The sequence below is a fragment of the Eublepharis macularius genome, chromosome 6, assembly GCF_028583425.1.
Source record: "Eublepharis macularius isolate TG4126 chromosome 6, MPM_Emac_v1.0, whole genome shotgun sequence".
NCBI classification, from domain to species: domain Eukaryota; kingdom Metazoa; phylum Chordata; class Lepidosauria; order Squamata; family Eublepharidae; genus Eublepharis; species Eublepharis macularius.
The window spans coordinates 129,268,677-129,289,129 of record NC_072795.1 but is presented as its reverse complement, the minus strand read 5'-3'; the positions used below and the strand labels follow the sequence as shown (position 1 = coordinate 129,289,129).

The 20,453-nt window shown below is 48.4% G+C and overlaps 1 long non-coding RNA gene across 1 annotated transcript; it reads right to left on the bottom strand.

The window, feature by feature from the left end:
* Positions 1–3,919: 3,919 nt before the first annotated feature.
* On the bottom strand, positions 3,920–16,141 carry LOC129331764 (uncharacterized). Its single transcript, XR_008597287.1, has 3 exons — positions 16,084–16,141; positions 15,821–15,961; positions 3,920–4,106 (listed from the first exon to the last, which is right to left on the bottom strand). It is a non-coding gene; the product is annotated as an uncharacterized LOC129331764 (long non-coding RNA).
* Between the last annotated feature and the right edge of the window lie 4,312 nt (positions 16,142–20,453).

Sequence of the window (20,453 nt, the reverse complement as noted above, 5' to 3'; positions counted from 1 at the left end):
GTTCCCACAGCAGAAAGAGTCGGTGAACCGGCGGATGGTAGTATATGGCTAATTACTGGGCACTTCCTTTCTAGGGAACGTGTGGGAGTAATTAGAACAACAGATAACAGCCTTTGGGAAATTAAACTTTTGGAATTGATGACAGACTGGGACCTTCTCCAGCGGGACGGACTACTCGGCAAGAGTCTGGGAACAAAAGAAAGAGATGGATCCTGAATGGTTTATCTCTGTAACTTGACCCCAGAAGTGTATCCACTCGCTCATTACGCAATCATACCTGAATTTGTTGGTTTGCTGTTTCCTTTCCCAGCCCTTTTAAAATCCAGGGACCTAGTCTAGTCTACTCTACTCTTTACACAGGCTCTCTATTTTTAGTACTAAAAAAATACCGAAACAACATAGGAGAGTTAAAAACAAAACAAGGAATTCATAAAGGTGAAAGACCATCTACTCTGCGTGTGCTTGTGAACTGCCTTGATCTCCATGTGCCATCAAGTCAGTTACAACTTACGGCAACCCTATGAATTAATGATCTAAAAATGTCCTATTAGCCTTGTGCATGTCTTGCAAACTGAAGGCTATGGCTTCCTGTACTGAGTCCAGGTAAGAGGATAGCCTGAAACTCACCAATGTTAAGTCATTTAGGTTTCCCCAAGCTACAGCCAACAACATTAGACAATGGTGGTGGAGAGTGCCCTCAAGTCATAGCTGACTTATGGTGACCCCTGGAGGGGTTTTTATGGCAAGAGACTAACAGAGGTGGGTTGCCATTGCCTGCCTCCGCAACCCTAGTCTTCGTTGGAGGTCTCCCATCCAGCTACTAACCAAGGCAGAACCTGTTTAGCTTCCGAGATCTGACAAGCAAGCACTAGCCAATATATAAAATAAATAAAAGCTTTAGAAAAAGGGTTATCAGTCCTTATCCATTGCCAAACTGATTCCCAAAGGTAGGATGTATGATGCAAAATATGAAGGATGCTTCTTTTGTATTGTCGAAGGCTTTCACGGCCGGAGAACGATGGTTGTTGTGGGTTTTCCGGGCTGTATTGCCGTGGTCTTGGCATTGTAGTTCCTGACGTTTCGCCAGCAGCTGTGGCTGGCATCTTCAGAGGTGTAGCACCAAAAGACAGAGATCTCTCAGTGTCACAGGCAATACAGCCCGGAAAACCCACAACAACCATCGATGCTTCTTTTGGTGGGGTGAACAAAGTCAGAATGGGCTAGAAGCATAGAAGGTGGGCAGTGCTCCAGGGCCAAACATTGGTTCGGTGGAAAATAATAAAAATAATAAAGGTTCAGCGTTGGGGTAGGGAATATATTTTTCTGAAATTCACTTTTTTAGTTATAGCCATTGATTCCTCTTATTCTCTTTTTTTCTCTTTAAGAGTAGGATTTCTCTTTCTTTTCTCTTCAGAGATAAATCAAGGTGCCCTTTTGTAATAATAATAATAACAACATTCGATTTATATACCGCCCTTCAGGATGACTTAATGTCCACTCAGAGCAGTTTACAAAGTATGTTATTATCCCCACAACAAACACCCTGTGAGGTGGGTGGGGCTGAGAGAGCTCCTAGAAGCTGTGCCTGACCCAAGGTCACCCAGCTGGCTTTTAGTGGAGGAGTGGGGAACCAAACCTGGCTCTCCGGATTAGAGTCCTGCCACTCTTAACCACTATACCAAACTGGCTCCAGTTTGTAATTTCAGCCTTTGCAGTTGTCTTATGTTATACACTCCAGTGTGGTACTATAGCAGGAAAATAGGAAGGCTTGGGAATATACTGCCTGCCTCTGAGCATCTACAGAGTGAAATTTTGAAATTCTGCAGAACCCCCCCCCTTCCTGCCTCTCCTCTCTTCAAATTTCTCTGATCAAAAAGGAATTGATTAGAAAAGGACTCCTAAAAAGAGGGAAAGAAAAGCGTTGCTGAATTTGAGAGAGAACCTGGGTAAAGGGGGATTAAGAAATTTCACTATGGGCAACCAAGACTAGTTGCCTCTGTATGTGTGTGTGAGTCTGAGCGAGAGAGCAGAGAGCTCTACCTGGGAAGGTATGTATGTCAAAAGGCCTTTTAAGTTTGACCAAACGTACAGCGTTAATTAGAGACAAAACACTCTATATATTCATGGCAGATTGGAAACCCTTTGTAGACTATCGGTGAGAGACAAAGAAAAAGGAATTAATGATTTGTGGTTTTGATTTTTAAGAATAAGGATTTGGGATATCAAGAAGATGAGATACAGAAAGAAAGATATTAATTAGACCACAAGCTGATTGACACTAAAGGAGGAAGTGTTGTAGTTGAAAAACTGTAATGGATTAACAATATGCTTATTATGCTTTTTACTGTTTTTTTTACTTTGTAGATTGATTTAGACCACTGTTGGCTCTCTGTAGTTGTTTTTTTGTTATGTTTTACTTTCTGTCTTTTGCACTATCTTTTAACTTTTTTGCAATAAAACGAAAAATAAAAACAATAAAAGCTGGCTTTTAAGTCAAGCCACAAAGAGGGAGAAATTCTTGGCTGGGGAGAAGAATTCTGTTGGGGTGGGGGCTGCTAATGAATTGGAAGTAGCCCTACCTGTGCCTTTGCTCCCTGGCTGCTCGCTCCACCTGTAAATGAACAATAATTGAGTGATTCTGCACACGTTGGATAATGCACTTCCAATCCTCTTTATAGATCATTTGGAACGGATGTTTTCGTGTGCGGAACAAAAAATCCACCTCAAACGATAGATAAAGTGCATTGAAAGTGCATTATCCAACGTGTGCGGAATCAGCGCTCCCTCCTTACAGCTGCTCTGGAGCTTTCGGTTACTGGGAAGCTGGAACTGGAACAAAAGATCGCACAAGCAAGTTGGCTCACAGCAGTAATTTCCCAGGCGTGCGCCTTGGAATTCTGCACTCTTCTGCATGCATGCCTCGGAGTAAATTTTACTGACCTCCATGTGGATTGGTCGCAACTAAACCTGTGTAGGATCAGGCAGTCAGTTTTGTAGGCTTTACATTAGAGGCTTGGCAGGAATAGCTACTGCAGTCATGGACTGTGAGTGCGGCCGTTCTTCTGCACAGACTCCATATTGTGTTCCGTTCTTCATTCTCATCCCTTGAGAACGATTAAGCTAGGATGCTATAACAAGTGAACTAAAGTTCATGACTGTAAGTTATTCCGTGCACAAGCAAAAAAAACCCCAGGCAATGGAGCCCAGCAAGTAGGGGTGTGCATTATGAAATTACCGAGCTGAAAATATACACAAAAATCGTTGGTTTGGGACATTAATAAGATTTTCAAGAGAGGTAACACAAATCCAGGATTCTTGGGAATAAGCCCCCCCAAGAACCCCCTCCCTGAAAAATCCATTGGTGGTGGTGGGGGCGTTAATTGCTTACAAGCAGTGTAGCAGGCACTCATGTTTTTCTTTGATTCTACTGATTTCCTAGGTAGTGGCTTGGGGAAGGCGGCTTCCAGCCCACCCAAGCAATGTACAGAGCCCAGCAGGCCTCTGGTTCTGGCTCACTCCTTCGCTGCCCTGATGGCCTCCTTTGTGTGTGTATGTGGGGGGGGGTGTCCTTTTTTCTCTGCAAGGAGGATGGCCAGGTGCATCTTGTTCAGGGGGGCCACAGAATTGGACCCCTTTGTCCAATTCGTTTGAATCTTGAGACAACTTTAGTAGACAGGCAAGCACTAGCTCCCTTGCAATGTTGATCTTATTTGGTTGAAAGCCAGCCCCCCTGAAAAAAAATTACCAATAAGGATAATGGCAGACCTCCAGGGCCAGACGGGGAGGTTTTCTGCAAAGGAAGTGTTCCTCGCTGTGTGAAAGGAAAGAAAGAACAGATCACAACACGGAAGGATGGTAAACACAGTTTTCTGTGGGAAGCTAATTTTTTTAATTGTCAGTTATTGAGAGAGTAGGAAAATTAAATGAATGCAGGTTTTGCTTCTTTTTTAATGATGATGGCCTGTTGGTACTGTTTTGCTAGACTGCCACTTGACTGCCTTCCCTCTCCCCCACAGGAATCAGAAAGAGAAGCTTGCCTGCTGAGAGAGAGCCCGACTTCAGTAAAATCAAACCCCTTTGTTCAATCGGCTTGAAACTTAGCAAGTCTAAAGATAAGAGGAAGGATTGGATTCTGAGCAAATTTGGCGCTATTATCTTTATAAACAGCTGCCCCAGACCCTCATATACATCCCCCATTGAAAATAATGGCCCTACATTCCAGACACTCCCCCCCCCACAACCCATACAGATTTGAATTCCCAAACTGGTGCTGCCCTACCTGGAAATAAGAAATCGCAGTAAAAAAATTCCCCCAGAGCCCAGATTCAAAATTATAATGAAAATTTTCTCAGCACACAGCCTAGCATTGAGCCTGGAAAGCAACATTTTGCATAAGGAGCGGAAGAAAAGTGACCAGCCAGCTGGGGACTGGTTTGTACCTTGGGGAAAACTTGGTGTAAGTAAAGGTGGAAAACTGTACTCTAGTAGCTTAATGATGACCTTGGACTTCCTTGGAAACCTGGAACCACAGAACTTCAGTACCTTGAATAGTTGCAGAGAAAAGGGAAGTTTGCTGCCAACTGTTCAAGGCCTAGGAGCTTGGTCATGGGCTGAAGCACTGGGGTGGAGATGGCAACATATAGCCCTGCCCCCACCTCCAAAGCAGGGGGAAAAAAAGCAGGTTCCTGCTTCCAGCACACACGTGTTTCTCAGTGGGCTGATTTCGGCCCCAAGTGGGCCTGATTCAGCCCATTTGGGGCCCAAAACAGCCCGCTGAGAAATGTTGGAGCGTACTTGGGGTGGCGACGCAGTGGCATCATTCCCAGGAACTGACATTGTTATGCCAGCCCAAGATTGCACCCAGGAGGACCATTCCCACGCCCCCCCTCTTCTGACCAGGTGAGTGATGGTGGGGAGCAGGTGCTCCATTGTGGAACCTAGGATCCCTACCTGTTCGGAGTTTGCACCGCTTCCTCTTGGTGGCAGCCATTCTTGCCTGCCCCATTTGGGGATCGGGCAGCCAGCTACCATGATGCTGGCGGCTCCTGCCTGCTCGGGCCATCACTGTCTTGGCCCTGGTGGGGAGTTGGCTAAATGAAGTGCCCAATACTCTGTGCCACCCATAGGTAAAAGCCCAGCCTCCATCATCATCCTCCCTCCCCCAGAATAAAACAGCAACCTGGACTCCCTGGTGGATCTCTCTCAAGCCTGTCCCTCTGGGTGCTTCCAAGGTGATGGCAGCACTGTGGACACTCATGAAAGAGTGGGATACCGACTCCTTCCTGGTGCTTCACTGGTGGTCCTGCTCATCTTCTTCAGCCTGTCCTCCATGGTGGCCCTGTCCAGGACTTTTGCCAAGAGCCCTAGAATCACTAAGAGTGCCCCTGTGCTCTGCTGACTTCCTTTGCAGCTGGCCCTTACTGATGGAACCACACTATGGATTCTAGGAGTGTTTCAGAGAGCCAGTGGTTAAGAACGGCAGGACTCTAATCTGGGCCGATTCCAGACGGCCCCCTGCCTCGCGAAACGTCGCGCGTCGTCGCGCGTCGTTGCGCAGAAAACGCGAAATATCGCGTTTTCTCGCGCGAGTTTTGCGCGACCTCGCGCGAGAAAACGCGATATTTCGCGTTTTCTGCGCAACGACGCGCGACGACGCGCGATGTTTCGCGAGGCAGGGGGCCGTCTGGAATTGGCCCTGGAGAGCCAGGTTTGATTCCCTACTCTTCCACTTGAAGCTTGCTTGATGACCTTGGGTCAGTCACAGCTCTCTCAGAGCTCTCTCAGCCCTACCCACCTCACAGGGTGATTGTCGTGAGGATAATAACAAGACACTTTGTAAACCGCTCTGAGTGGATGTTAAGTTGTTCTGAAGGGCGGTATATAAATTGGATGCTGTTGTTATTTACAGAAGGAAGCCCTCCTGAACATTGCCAATGGACTCTTGACAAAAGCAACTGCAGGTTTTGCTTCTTCACATGCCTGAAGCAGAACTCAGGAGGATTTGCAAGCCAATTGCCCATTCGATGCCGCTGACTGAAGGAACCAGCTGCGTGGCTCTGATGCTGCCTTGCGGCTACAAGTCAGAAAGACCCGCAGATCCCCAGCTCAAATCTTACCCCGTCTCTGAACTCCCTGCGGCTTCTTGATCTCAGCAATACTGGCCTACATACTGGATGCTACTTCTATGCATATGAATGACATTTCGGATACCTGACTCTGATGCCTTGACAAAGAATTCTCTTGAAACAGGTTATTTCAGATCTAGATGCCCTGTCGGAATCATCAGTCAAAACCATCTATAGAATTATCTATCATAGTCATCCGTGGAATTTCCAATTTGAACTTTTACTCATAGACTCTTAGCCAGCAGCGTCACCAGCACGTGAGGCGGCTTAATGCTGCTTCTGTGCATGCACGCGCATGTGCGCACATGTGCACGTGTGCACCGGCCTCCATGATGATGTCACTGCCTGTGACATCATCATGCAGGGACTGGCGCGCGCATGGGGGAGGGGCTTTCCAGCCCTCCCGTTCAGTTGCTCTGTGGGCCAGGCGCAGCCAGCCACCCTCCCCGCAGGCTGTGCCTGGCCTGCAGAGTAACTGAACGAGAGGCTGCCCGCTCAGCTGCCCCACGCTGCCAGAACATGCTCAATGGGCGAACCAGCCCTGTTCTTAGCTCCTACAAGGAAAGAGTACACATGAATGGTGAACTGTATGACATTTTGACTTCTTGAGACATGTACTATAGAGGTGCTTTCTTTGCAATTTGCACTTTATGGATTTCTGTACAATATGTTATAAATGGATTTTGCATTGGTTTATATATTGGAGCACTAGCACTTTACAATCGGAGAAGCAACCTCTATATAAATGGTTTATATATGTACATGTCACTTTAAGAGGCTTTCTCCTTGTTGGTACAGAATATAAACCCTGTAGTTGAATTAATTGTATATGACTATATAGAAGTACATACTTTTTTGCTGAAGGTAAAAATAAGACACCAGTTTACTTGCTTTATATTGGCATTTATTATTGACGATTGTAAACGTCATTTAGTAAGATTTCGCGGCTTGAATTTTTGTTAGTTACTTATTACTGCAGTTCTCTCTCATGCATCAGTATTTCTGCTTCAATATTTTTTTCTATTCTGTATTGGATTCTTGTTAATACTATGTCTTTTAAACTTGTATCTATTTACCCTGCGGTATTGTTTATGAAATGTACTTGATACTGATTGTACTAATCTCATACTACGTAATCCACCTTGAGTCTCAGTGAGAAAGACGGACTATAAATGACATACATACCTACATACAGGGCTCATTTTGAGGGGGAACGCAGTTCCAGCAGTTCCCCAAAGAGGTCACATGACAGGTGGCCCCGCCCACCTGACTCTTGGCCATTTGGGCCTGTTTCAGCCTGGATTGGGGCCGAAGCGGCCCGGATCGGGCCTCTGACGGGTGGTGGATCACTCTCCCGCTCATCCTGACCATTTTGGGCCCCTTTTTGCCATTGTGGGCCCAATTTCGGCCCTGAATGGCCAGGATTGGGTCCAAAACAGCCAGAATAGGTGCTGTCAGGGGGTGTGGCATATGCATCAGTTATACTAATAACACACTTCTGGCGATGGCAAGAGGCGTGGCATATGCTAATGAGTTATGCTAATGAGTTCCTGCAGCTCTTTTTCTATGAAATGACCCCTGCATGCATGCATGCATGCATGCATGCATACATACATACATACATAAATGCTAGTTGTAAAATAAAACAAAACAAACCTCTCAACTTGCACAAAGCCACGCACTGTGTGTCGACACATTTTAAAAACCCCACCTTCCTTTTTCTACTTCAGGGAAGCATACGCAGTTCTCTACACTTTCAGTTTTGTTCTCACAACAGCCTTATGAGGTAGGTTAGGCTGAGAGAGAATGGCTGAGCCAAGGTTGGCCAATGAGCTTCCTGGCAGGGGGCAGGGCTTGAATCCAGATCGTTTCAATTCTGGTCCGGCGCTGTAGCCACTATGCAACACTACTGTGAATCTAAATCACCAGACCATCGGAGAGCCCAAACCCAAACAGAAGATGGAAAGGAGAAGGGCAGGATTGTGCCATTCTCTACCCCTTTCATATTCTTCACTTTACCTGAACCAAGTGTTTTTCAATCTGCCTGTCCCTCCTCAGTCTCCCCCGCCCCCTGGAATGATCCTCAAGAGATCAAGCAACGTCAACTTCCAGATAAACCTCTGCATTCACCTAACAAATATCATAGAGTAGGATCTCCCTTACTATTGCACAACTTTGGGATCATATCCGTGACTCACCAAGGAAACCCAATCAAGCAGGACTCATATACCTTCTATGGCTGTCAAAACAGGGTGGGGAATGCCAAGCATTTGGTGGGACAAAAATGGGTCAGGAGTAGGGTTGCCAACCTCCAGGTGGTGCCTGGATACCTCCCAGAATTACAACATCTCCAGAAGACAGAGATCCGTTCCCCTGGGGAAAAGGACTGCATTGGAGGGTGGACTCTATGGCATTATACCCCACTGAGCTCTCCCCCTTCTCCAATCCTCATCATCCCCAGGCACTCCCCTCAGATCCCCAGGAATTTTCTGAACCCAGAATTTGCAACTCCAGGCAGGGAGGCCACAATTTTTGCTGGCTGGCCCTGGGTATATAGTAGGGCCAAGCTAGAAGTGACGAATGACACTTGAACGGCAAGTGGACAGACTCAGGTGTATTCCTCCCTGTTCACTTGCACTCCACTTGCACTCCACTCGACTGTAGTGATCAAGTGGAGCGCAAGTGGAGCGCAAGTGAACAGGGAGGAATACACCTGAGTCTGTTCACTTGCCATTCAAGTGTCATTCGTCACTTCTAGCTTGGCCCGTAGTCTGGAAAAAGGGGCTTATAGCTGCAGGCTTTCTCGGGCAGATCCATGAGGAAGGAGTTGGCATCTCTTCACAGTGATTCCCTATTTCATAATATACTTCAATTGCTACTTTGTGTTCCCACTCAGGGTGAAAAAAGAGTGGATCACTTCACCTTGGAGGTGAGCCACTATGGATTAAGTGTGCTACGTGCCTTCTTGTAACACAGGATGATAGATAAGTGGAAGGGGGGAAAGGGAGAAAGGAGAAGGAAGATGGAATTGCTCTGCGTGCTCACACATTTCCCCCTGCACTGTTATTCCCTCCCCATATTCCTTCCTTGTGCCCAGACTGTCTGAGAACCACCAGCTTCAAACCATCTACAAAGCGGACCGCATTAGAGAAAGGAGAGAACTCTGCACGTGCCCAAGGCGCACTGTTCCGCCATGTTCCAGTGCTGAGAATTGCAGAAGAGGTTCCAGGCCCAGGACTAAGCCCCAGCACAAGTCAATGGCGATTGTCATCTGCCTCTGTTCAAAATGACACCCCAGAGCTGGCTGAATGTGCACACATGCTGTGGCTGCAAAATTATTGCACTCTACTCCAGTCACTCTGCAATTTTGGCCAAAACGAGCAGGGAAAGGGTCACATCCTACCCCTAGGGTTGCCAGCCCCCAGGTGGTGTCTGGAGATCTCCCAGAATTACAACGGATCTCCAGACCATAGAGATCAGTTCCTCTGGAGAAAATGGCTGCTTTGGAGGGTGGCATTATACCCCATAGAGGTCTCTCCCCGCCCTAAACTGCACTGTCTCTAGGCTCCACCCTCAAATCTCCAGGAACTTCTATACCTGGAATTGGAGACTCTAGTCCACAGCTTCTTCTTTACTTCCCTTTCTTGTCATTGACCAAAACAGTCCCAGTTTTGCCTTTCTGTGCCAGACAACCACCCATCTCCCTTTTTTCCCCTGCAGCCATACAGACCAGAAACTTACTTCTGTGCCCAATGAATGTTTGCAAACTGAATTGCTTCCAGTTTAAACCGGAAGTGACATCATCAGGAAAGTATGGAATGCACTCTCTCTCACACACACACACTTTGTAGGCGTGCAAAGTGGTGCCCCCTGCCAGAAACCCTCCCAGCCCCTTTGGTTTTAGGGTAGGGGGACCTGGCAACTTGAGTGTTTGGCGATGAGGAGGCACTGGGGATAGGGTACCTAGTTGCCCACCAATGATGGGCAAACTCCTGGAAGTTTACCCCATTGCTCACCGATCACTGGCAATCGCCGGGTGGTGGCAAACTGCACAGCAATTGCTCACTTCTGGCAGGCAACCAAACAAACTCGCAGTGGGCATGCTCCGACAGGGCACAATGATGTCTCTCCCCGAAGTGATGTCATTGCACCACCCACAGGAGTACTTCTGTCATTGGGGCAATGACATCACTTCCGGATTGTCACTCCAGTGAGTACTGGGTTCTCACGTCCTACCAAGGGGGAATAAAGACCAGGCAACCCTAACTGGGAAGCAGGCCCTAAAGGACAGTGACTGGAAGAAATGGGGCCAAGTAGGCCCTGGCTTAGGGCTGCCAACTCTGAATTGGGAAATTCCTAGAGATTTGGGGGGTGGAGCCTGGGAAGGGCAGGGTTTGGGGAGAGGAGAGTGCTCAGCCGGATATAATGCCATAGCCACCCTCCAAAGCTGCCATTTTCTCCAGGGGAACTGATCTGACAGCAGGCAGGTGATCGGTTGTAAATTGGGGAGATCTCAAGTAGGGATGCCAGACCCATGGCAGGGGTGGGGGATCCCCTGTTCCTGCCCCCCCACCCCGCCCCCACTTACCTGGCCAGTGGGGGGTGCACACCTTCCGTGCGTGCTCCCCTGCAGTGCTACACACTCCTCAGCACAGCAGCCGCCTGGATCAGGCCTGTTTTGGCCCGGATTGGGGCTGCTGCACAGCAAGAAAGTGCTCTTGCGCACTGCAGTGGCTTCAAACAGGCCCATTTGGGCCCAAATCGGGCTCATTTGGGGCCCATTTTGGTGCAGATTGGGCTCATTTTGGGTCACTGTGGAGCGCAGGAGTGCTCCCGTGCTGCACAGTGGCCCTGATCCAGGCCCAAACAGGCCCAATCCATGCCAAAGGGCCTGAAATGAGCCCCATTTGGGCTGCAACGGGCCTGTTTTGGACCGCTGTGGCACGTAGGAGAGCTCCCACACTCCGCAGTGGCCCCAATCCGAGTCCCTGCAGAGCGTGGGCGTGCTTCCAGGGGCTGTATGATGATGTCACTTCCCAGAAGTGATGTCATCATGCTTGTGGGAGCCCGCACACATCTCCCACCACAAGAGGTAAGTACAAGGAGCTGGTACCCGTGCCGGGAGGGACTGGCAACCCTAATCTCAACACCCCACCTGGAGGCTGGCAACTCTACCTTGGCCCCAGAAACTGGAAAGGAGAGAGGCCTGAAGGAGGCACATCATGGGGCCAAAGGAAGCAAGAACGGCCCATCAAAAGAGAGGCGGAGGGAAAACTCACACACAGGACAAGGCAGGCGCATGCCAGGCAGGGGTCGAGTCCAGGTTGCTGGCCCAGCCCAGGGACAATGCTGCTTGGCTTGCCTGCTGCTTCTAACCAACTGGTTCAGTGGATCTACAAGGGCCGAATCTGGACCCTGACACATGCAGGCGGGCTCCCTCAGACCCTTGTTCACTTTCCTACCACAGACATGGCTCCCCCAAACCTTTAGAATAGGATCACCACACGATTGCCATACGGTACACCAAACTCAGAGCCAAGCTACAAGTGATACCTTACACAGGTTGGACACTTGTCATCTTACTCAAGGTTTGATGGGAAATGTAGTTTTACAGCTTGGCTCTCCATTACAGCTGCAAGACCAGGACACCTACATTTCCCATCAAAACTTGAGGGAAGTGGACAAGTGTCCAACCTGTGTCAGGTCTCACTTGTAGCTTGGCTCTCAGTTGCGAGCATCTGCATAGACCCCACCCAAGCTACAGCATACAGAGTAACACCTAGTCCTGCTTCCACAGCTGCCCATGGCCCCTGTGCCAGATGCCTTGGTGATCCTGTCGATCGGGTTGCCATCTCCAGGTTGGTAAATTCCTGGAGATTTAGGTGGTGAAGCCTGGAGATTGTGAGGTTGGGGGAGGAGAGAGGCCTCAGCAAGTTATAACTTAAGAGTCCATCCTCCAAACCAACCATTTTCTCCAGGGGAAACTGATCTCTGTCATCTGGAGATCAGTTGTAATTCCGAGAGATTTTCCTCCACCACCTGTCGGCTGGCAACCCTCCTTCTCAAGCTTGGTCAAAAGAAACACTACACATACACACAGTGGCACCCAGAAGCCAAGCCCCCTTGGGCACCAAGGTATCTGTGGCAGAGCTGCTGCTAAAGCATAGATCACCTGGAGGTCCGTTGCTGACTGCAACCCCCATTTCTGGCCATGCTCTGTGCTTTGGGTCCTGAACGGCTCTGCTTCCTTGTTGCAAACAGCCGGTAGCACAACTTTAGCCATCACCAAAGCAGACATAATCAGAGCCAACTCAGGCAAGACCAGGCAGATGTTCTGCGAAGCAGGCATGACACGGTGTTTAGTTTCCAAGACGCCTGCTTGAGCTTCAGCTATTTCTTCCGCAGTCCCTGCCATAACCTTCAACTTTGGTTGCTCGCCTCTAGGAGCAAGCATTGTCTGCCAGGCAGCTATTTGATAAAGACGACCAAGGCCATTGTGAGCCACACAGAAGACTTCAAGAATTTAACTGTGTGTGGTGGTGGGGAATGCCCTCAAGCCATAGCTGACTTATGGCGACCCCTGGCAGAGTTTTCATGGCAAGAGACTAACAGAGGCGGTTTGCCATTGCCTGCCCATGCAACGCTGGTCTTCATTGGGGGGTCTCCCATCCAATTACTAACCAAGGCCAACCCTGCTTAGCTTCCTACAAGATCAGGCTCACTTGTGCTAACCAGGTCAGGGCTTAACTGTGTGTGGGCCAGAGCAAATGCTGAAACTGGGTTAACTGGTGTAAAAATTTGTCAGGATAAGTTCTTTTGTTCCATAATGTAGAATATCGTCTTCATATGGGAAACAGCTTCCATGGCCATAGAAAGACGAATAAGGGGTCTTTAATTGCTTCGCAGGGTAGTGGGTTTTATTTAATTAGATATTTATGCTCTACTTTTGTCCCCGATAGGGACCAAAGTGGCCAACAACATTCTTTCCAAATTTATCCACACAACCAACTGTGTGTGTGTGTATGAGAGAGAGACTGGCCCAAGGTCACCCAGCTAACATCGGTGGCAGAATGGGAATCGGAAACTTGGTCTCCCAGCACGAACCAGTCACCACACTTTCCATGGCTGCTGCTCAGAGCTTTTTTTCTGGGAAAAGAGGTGGTGGAACTCAGGACCGCACAATGACGTCACTTTGGGTCAGCTGGAACAAGGGGGGAGTTTTTTAAAGTTTAAATTGCCCTTGGCGAAAATGGTCACATGGCCGGTGGCCCCGCCCCCTGATCTCCAGACAGAGGGGAGTTGAGATTGCCTTCCGCGGAGGGCAATCTAAACTCCCCTCTGTCTGGAGATCAGGGGGCGGGGCCACCGGCCATGTGACCATTTTCAAGAGGTGCCGGAACTCCGTTCCACCGCGTTCCCGCTGAAAAAAAACCCTGCTGCTGCTTCAGCTGTTGGGGGAGCAAGGGAGGGCACAGCATCAGGTGGAGCAACTGTCCCGCATGCAGTCCAGAGGCAGGGGTGGCTTGGGACACAAGCAGAGATTGTGCTGTGCCTCAGGGACTGCCTACAGCTGCCGTCTGGTTGCCATAGCTGTGGGACTTGAGAGGCAGCACCATGCTGGGAGTCAAGGAAGAATGCACATTCCTGCCGGGCCTTTGTTGGCTCCAACTGCACTAACGCTGCCAGACCTCAGGGTCCGACCTTGCCGTGGCTTGCCCCAGCCCTGCCAGAGCATGAGGAGAAGATTCCTCGGAAGTCTCCTCAGAAGAGGATCCTCCAATGGTTTCCACTAGGCCTAAGGCCTGTGTGCTCTCCAGAAGCTCCTCACGAAGACCTCGTGCCTTCTCTCCCACTAGGCTTGCCAACCTCCAGGTGGCGGCTGGAGATCTCCCGGAATTACCCCTGATCTCCAGATGACAGAGTTGGGTCCCCCTGGAGAAAATGGCTGCTTTGGACAGTGAGGCCCGTGGGATTATAACCTTCTGAACTCCAGCCCCTCCCCAAGCCCCACCCTCTTCAAGCTCCGCCCCTAAAATCTCTAGGTATATCCCCCCCCCCCCGGAGCTGGCAACCCTATCTCCAACGTCAGGCTCCTGGCCAGGTTCCCTTGGTGAAAGCAACTCAAAAGTTCCTGAGTGGGCCTGGGACTGGAGAAGACAGAGGGCCAGAAGGGAGGACCGGACCAGGCAGAGGGGCGCATGCTCGGCAGCTTGGGGCCTCCTGCACTCCAGCCTCCCTCAGGAAGAAGGCCACCTCTGCATCTCGGCAGGACCAAGGACCCAACTGTAGTTCTTTGAAGGATCAAGGACCTTGCCCTGGCCGTAGGAAAGGGCGGGACTCTCTCAGTTTCCTGCATAACCCTGCCGTCGAGTTCCAAATTCTGCCAGTCCCGTATCATTGTTTAACCAACGAGAGTATCTGATTTCGAAGCTCCAACTTTCTAAGGCCTGCCTCCCTGCCTCCTTCCCTCTTGTAGAGATCTCTAGTCTGCAGCTTCAGCTACTGTCTTTATCCTTGGATCCTGCCCTGCTTCTTTCTTGCCTTCCTGCTCACCTGCAATCCTTAAAACTTTGCTGAATTTTAGGGTTTTAGACCCCTTCTTGGGGTCTCCAGGGAGAAAATGAAAAATCTCAGGATGGAAGATAAGCAGTTTTGTGCTTGAGGCCTTTTCCAGCGAGCTGTCTCCCTCAGGCATCAAGCCCTACCTTGAGGCACCTGGCCCCACCAAGCGTTGCCTCCTTGCCCGACCCCACGCCATTGAGCTTCACCTAGAACCATCCCCATCAACCAACAAGGCAGAACCTGATCTCCCAACCTATGAAGGCACTACCATTCAGCTCCCAGCTCTGTCCCTGAAGCATCAGAGACTGAGGGGACCTTTCAGCCCTAGCCTGTACTTTACCTGTTGGACGCCTGCCCATTGGATACAGAGTGAAGGTTGTGTGGGCCTTTGGTCTGAGAAAAAAAAGTGGATTGTCTTAGATTCTTGTGTGTGTCATAGATCCATTCAATGGAATAAAATTCCCTGGCCCATGACTCTTTCCAGTCTTCCTTTCAGGATAGTTTAGGACAATAACGCTAAGCAAACCTGTTGAGACTTCCAATAGGAATCGGAGCCAGAGTTGTAGCCATACAAAAATAAAACCTCTCAGCTGCCAGTTCACTTGTCCCTTGCTTCACTGCCAGAACAGCCAAATCTTTCTCCTGCTCAGATTACAAATAAATCTATATATGCACCATTCAGTTAGTTACTATCATTTGGATTTTCTAAACCCAACGGAACTGCTCATTTGCTTGTATATTACAGCTGGGTATAAGTCAACACCGTTCTTTATGGGGAGGATCCCTCTCTGCTACCAGATTGAACAGGTCCAACACACTTTTTATGAATACAACCGAACACAATTAATAGACGCGATAAGAATTTCCTGCTTCCTAACGTTGCTTGCATAGGATTGCAACCTTCATTCGTATTCGATTACATTATCTGGGTAATTTAGAGGGAGGTCAGTTCCATGTACAGATATTCTGCTGTAGTCCTGAGCAAGAGGAACGAGGTCTGCCTAACTTTGGTTAATGGGGGGGGGGAGAAATAAGATCGGCTTGCCAATTATGCATTTCCAGCCTGCCCTTCTAAACACTACGGCACTCCCCGCTTCCAACACCCTGCCGTTGTTTCTTTCCCATCTGCTCACCTTCCGTATCCAGGTTCTCTGATCAGAGACAAAAGGTCATAGTGCTCTCTTCAGCCGAGCCCACTTCGCTGCATATTTCATTTCTCAGTCCTGTTTACTGCTCACACTTCCTGTAAGTCATATCCTCTCTGAGCTTGGCTTCTAAGGAAAGAGAGCCATGGTTTTCAAAGCCAAAGGAGACAAAACCTTTGCCCCCCACCCCCAGACCTGCCTAGAGAGGGGAAATTAAAGAGAGCAAGGAGCCCGAACTCAGTGAAACATACTTAAATATGTCTCTGGGAAGGAGAGACCAACTGTCAAAGATGGTTGGGAAGAGGCAAACAGAAGTGTTGGAATGACCGTGCAGTGTCGAGTAACAGACAGGCACTCATCGGCTATTTTTACACGCAGCTTTGCCGCTGGCAGGGCTTCAGAGATAGCAAAATGACAGCATATTATGTTCTGTGACTGGCCAGGCCCCAAGGGTGATTCAAACCATAAAACCACGACATTTCTATACCATCAGGTGGCGGGTGAAAATGTTTGCACGAAAGTCATCATTAAAAATAATAGTCCAAAAATGTGCCCATGAGTAACGCACATGATTGTCTCAGCGGCGTCATTTCATAAATAGCACATTTCATCATCAAGGGGCTGGACGGACACATCGCATGTGGCCTTCTGGGTGGCAGAGTCCTGCCCAACTGCCCTTCAGAAGCCAATCAAAAAAGCGGCCTTCTGCCTTCCCAGCGTTGAGGTTCATTTGGAAGGCTGCTCGATGGTATTAGATAATAGGCAGACCAAGGGAAGGTGAACTTTCTTAGGGCACGAATAAAGTACAGCTGGAATCCTGCCTGGAGTTGCGCAGTTGCTGATGAGCACGGCTTTTGTGGGGGCAGGTTGCTGAGATGGGCTGTAGCAAGGAAAAGAAATCCACATAGTGGTGTGCCTGGTCTTGCTTCCCTTTGTAGCGCTTCAAACTCCCCCGGCTGGCTTTGGCAAATGCTAGAGTTGTCAGTCCCGGGTCATAAAATTCCTAGAGATTACGAGGGTGGAGCCTGGGGAAGGCGAAGTTTAACGCCATAGAGTCCACCCACCAAAGGAGTCACTTTTTCCCGGTCATAGATCTAGAGGAGTTAGTCTGTAGATGCAAAATAGTAAAGAGTCCAGTAGCACTAACCAAATTTATTGTAGGATAAGCTTTCGAGAACCACAGCTCTCTTCGTTAGATGCATCTGTAGCACAAGCTTTCGAGAACCACAGCTCTCTTCATTAGATGCATCTGTAGCATAAGCTTTCGAGAACCACAGCTCTCTTCGTCAGATGCATCTGTAGCATAAGCTTTCGAGAACCACAGCTCTCTTTGTCAGATGCATCTGCAGCATAAGCTTTCGAGAACCACAGCTCTCTTCGTCAGATGCATCTGTAGCATAAGCTTTCGAGAACCACAGCTCTCTTTGTCAGATGCATCTGCAGCATAAGCTTTCGAGAACCACAGCGCTCTTCGTCAGATGCATCTGTAGCAAGAAAGGTGGTTAGTCTGAAGGCTGCTACTGGACTCTTTATTTCCTCCTGGGGAACTGATCCCTGTTGTCCGGGGATTAATTGCAATGTTGGAGCAAACGCTTTAACCTCCCATCCCATTTGCAGATTTGTTATATGGCATTGCAAGGTAAAACGAGGTGAAGAAAAGTAACTGAGAAAGCTGTCACCAGCTCTGTCCCAAAGTGTCAGAAACTGCCTAAAGCCAAGCATGCATGCCCCTGCAGATAGAGAAAGGAACGCTTCTCCTTTCTGGTGGCTGGCTGACCCAGGAACGCTCAAGTCCCTGAACAAAGCCACGGGAAGAGTTGAAGGGCCCAGATGAAGAGTCAGCGCAGCTGCTTGGGCGGGCGTGGGGGGGTGGGTGGGATGGGCAGCATGCCAGCATCCACCCTTAGCTGTCCTCCATTCTGCCCAACGCCCCTCCCCCGTCTGTGAATGCATCCGTCAGAACTTTTGGTAACCGAAAGGAAGGAAGGAACGAAAGACAGGGGAAAAGAGTTTTCGCCCTCATTTCGTTTCAGTATTTTCGTTCATTTTTTCCCCTGTAGCATTAACTTTATTCTTGACTCAAGTATCAGGACGATCTTTATTTAAACTATAAACAATAACGTAAAAGACTACACACAACAAACATAAAGGATAAAAAACATTCTAAAAAGAAGACACACTAATAATACATGGACAAGTGAAAAAAGAAAAAGAAACCCTTAAAACGAAACTACGGATTGAGTTCCGATTTTCTCCGCCACAAATATAGATCATTTTCAGAATCTCACTTATTCTAAGTTAAACATAAAAGCCCTCTTTTTTCTATTGTTCGTGGTTCTTAATCCATAAATCCAGACGTCATCAGTATTTCCTGCAGTTGCCTGCTTTTCGTCTTCTTTTTTTCTGATCTATCGTTTTTTAAAGAGACCCTCTCTGCACAAACAGTTCCCAAGGCACGTGGGTTTCATCGAATCACGTAACAATTCTTAGTCCATTTGTTCTGATTTGCTTGTGGAAGTTTGCTCATCACCATTTAAATTTCATATTCCCCATTGAAGTCCATCAGTAAATCTCACCTGCTTTGTAGTGGCGTATGTTTCTGTGTGCAGAAGTGCCAAAATAAAGGGTTTCATCCATATTTTAATGGGTTTTGATGTGATCTGGCAGGTAACCCAATTATTATATAACTCACATCACAGCTACTAATGTAATTCAATGCATAAAAGCAACTATATAGCAATTCCAAACCCTGTTTGCTGTCCCCTTATTCTTTAAATAAGATAGTTAATCAAATTTCTGCCAGTGGTTTGTACTTCTATAAACACTTGCCCCAATCCAAAAGAGTCCTTCTGCATGCAGCTAATGAAAAATCTGATATTTACACAGAAATAAAGAGGGGAGTATAGTGTAGTGGCTAGAGAGCTAGATTAGGATCTGGGAGAACCGGGTTCAAATCCCTCACCTGCTACAGAAGCTTGCTGAGTGACCTTCAACCAGTCACACACTCTCAACCTAACCTACCTCACAGGATTGTTGTGAGCATAAAATGAAAGAGAAGATTGCAATGTAAGCCACTTTGAGTCCCACCTGGGGATAAAGGTGAAGTATAAATGAAATAATCAAAAAGAGTCCAGTAGCACCTGTAAGACTAACCAACTTTATTGTAGCATAAGCTTTCGAGAATCACAGTTCTCTTCGTCAGATGCAGGTGCTACTGGACTCTTTTGCAAGAAGCACCGAGTGCAGCCCGGTGTCGCTCTGTGGGGGCTGGGCCAGGTGAGGGGGGGAGATGAAGTGATGCTCAGTGCAACGGAGGGAGGCAACTCCCCCCCTTGCCTGGCTCAGCCCCCACAGAGCGACACCGGGCTGCACCGGGAGAGCGGGAGGAAAGGCTCCCAGAGCATGCTGCATCTCCCCCTCACTCGCCCGGCCCCCACCAGAAGCCACACAGCCCAGAACTGCGGGGACTGGGCCAGACGAGGGAGGGGGGGAGATGAAGTGACGCTCAGTGTGACGGTGGGGGGGGGAGGCAGAGCACATGCGGCTATGTATTTCCGGGCCACGCAAGCAGGGGAAGGAGAAATGCAGCGATGCACCTGCAAGGACGCCTACACTTCCCATCAAACCTTGAGGCAAGGAAACCCAGGTTGAATTGAGGTAACTTGTCACGTCTGTTTTGGCTCTAAGAATATGAAAACCAGCTCCAATTGCTTGCAACATCTGAATGCAGTTGTCTGGGTGAACACAAAGTTTTTGCTCCCAGTAAGCCCAAGGTTTTAAGCCCAGAAGGTTGCAAACCTGCTGATATTCTTAACAAGTCATTGTTGAACCTCCAGATGGAAGGTCCTGACTTGATTAATTAAAAAATATTAACAGGGCAAATTCCTTGGGCCAAATTGTATTTGGATGCTTCTAGGCCTAATAGCATTTCTGGACTCTGCAAGTATGTCACTGGATGGTCCCATCTTTTAGGAAACGAAATGCTTATTAACTTTGACTAAAGGTTCACTTGTGCCTTGAGCTTTCCTTCCGTTTGTGGTTTTGATTCATAGCATAATGGCCCTAAAAGGCAGGATTTTGTGGTCAGGTATATTATCGTCACATTCATAACTTCAGGCTATTCTGTGTGGCTGGAAAAGCAAAGAAAAATTAACCAAAGAAGCCTCTGTAGTCCAATAGAGACAGTTCGGCTGCTTTATTGCCGGTACTGTACACCAATCAAGGTTTAATTCTCCGTTAAAGACGGCAGTAAGTCATTTTCACCCACAGGACAGGATACACTTACCAAAAAGTCACACATCCCTTTTTTTCAGTTACAAATAGAAGAAAAGTGGAGTAAAGGCAGCAGAGAAGAAATGAGGGGGGGAGGGAAGGAGGGGGGGAAGAGGATCAGTCTAGCATAGGAGGGTTGCCAACCTCCAGGTAGGGCCTGGAGATCTCCTGAAATTACAACTGAATTCCAGACTGCTGGAATCAGTTCCCCTGGAGAAAATGGCACCTTTGGAAGATGGACTTCATGGCATCATATTCCCACTGAGCTCCTTCCTGTCCCCAAACTCTGCCCTCCCCAGGTACCACCCTCAAATCTCCAGGCATTTCTGGAGTTGGCAGGCCTAAAATT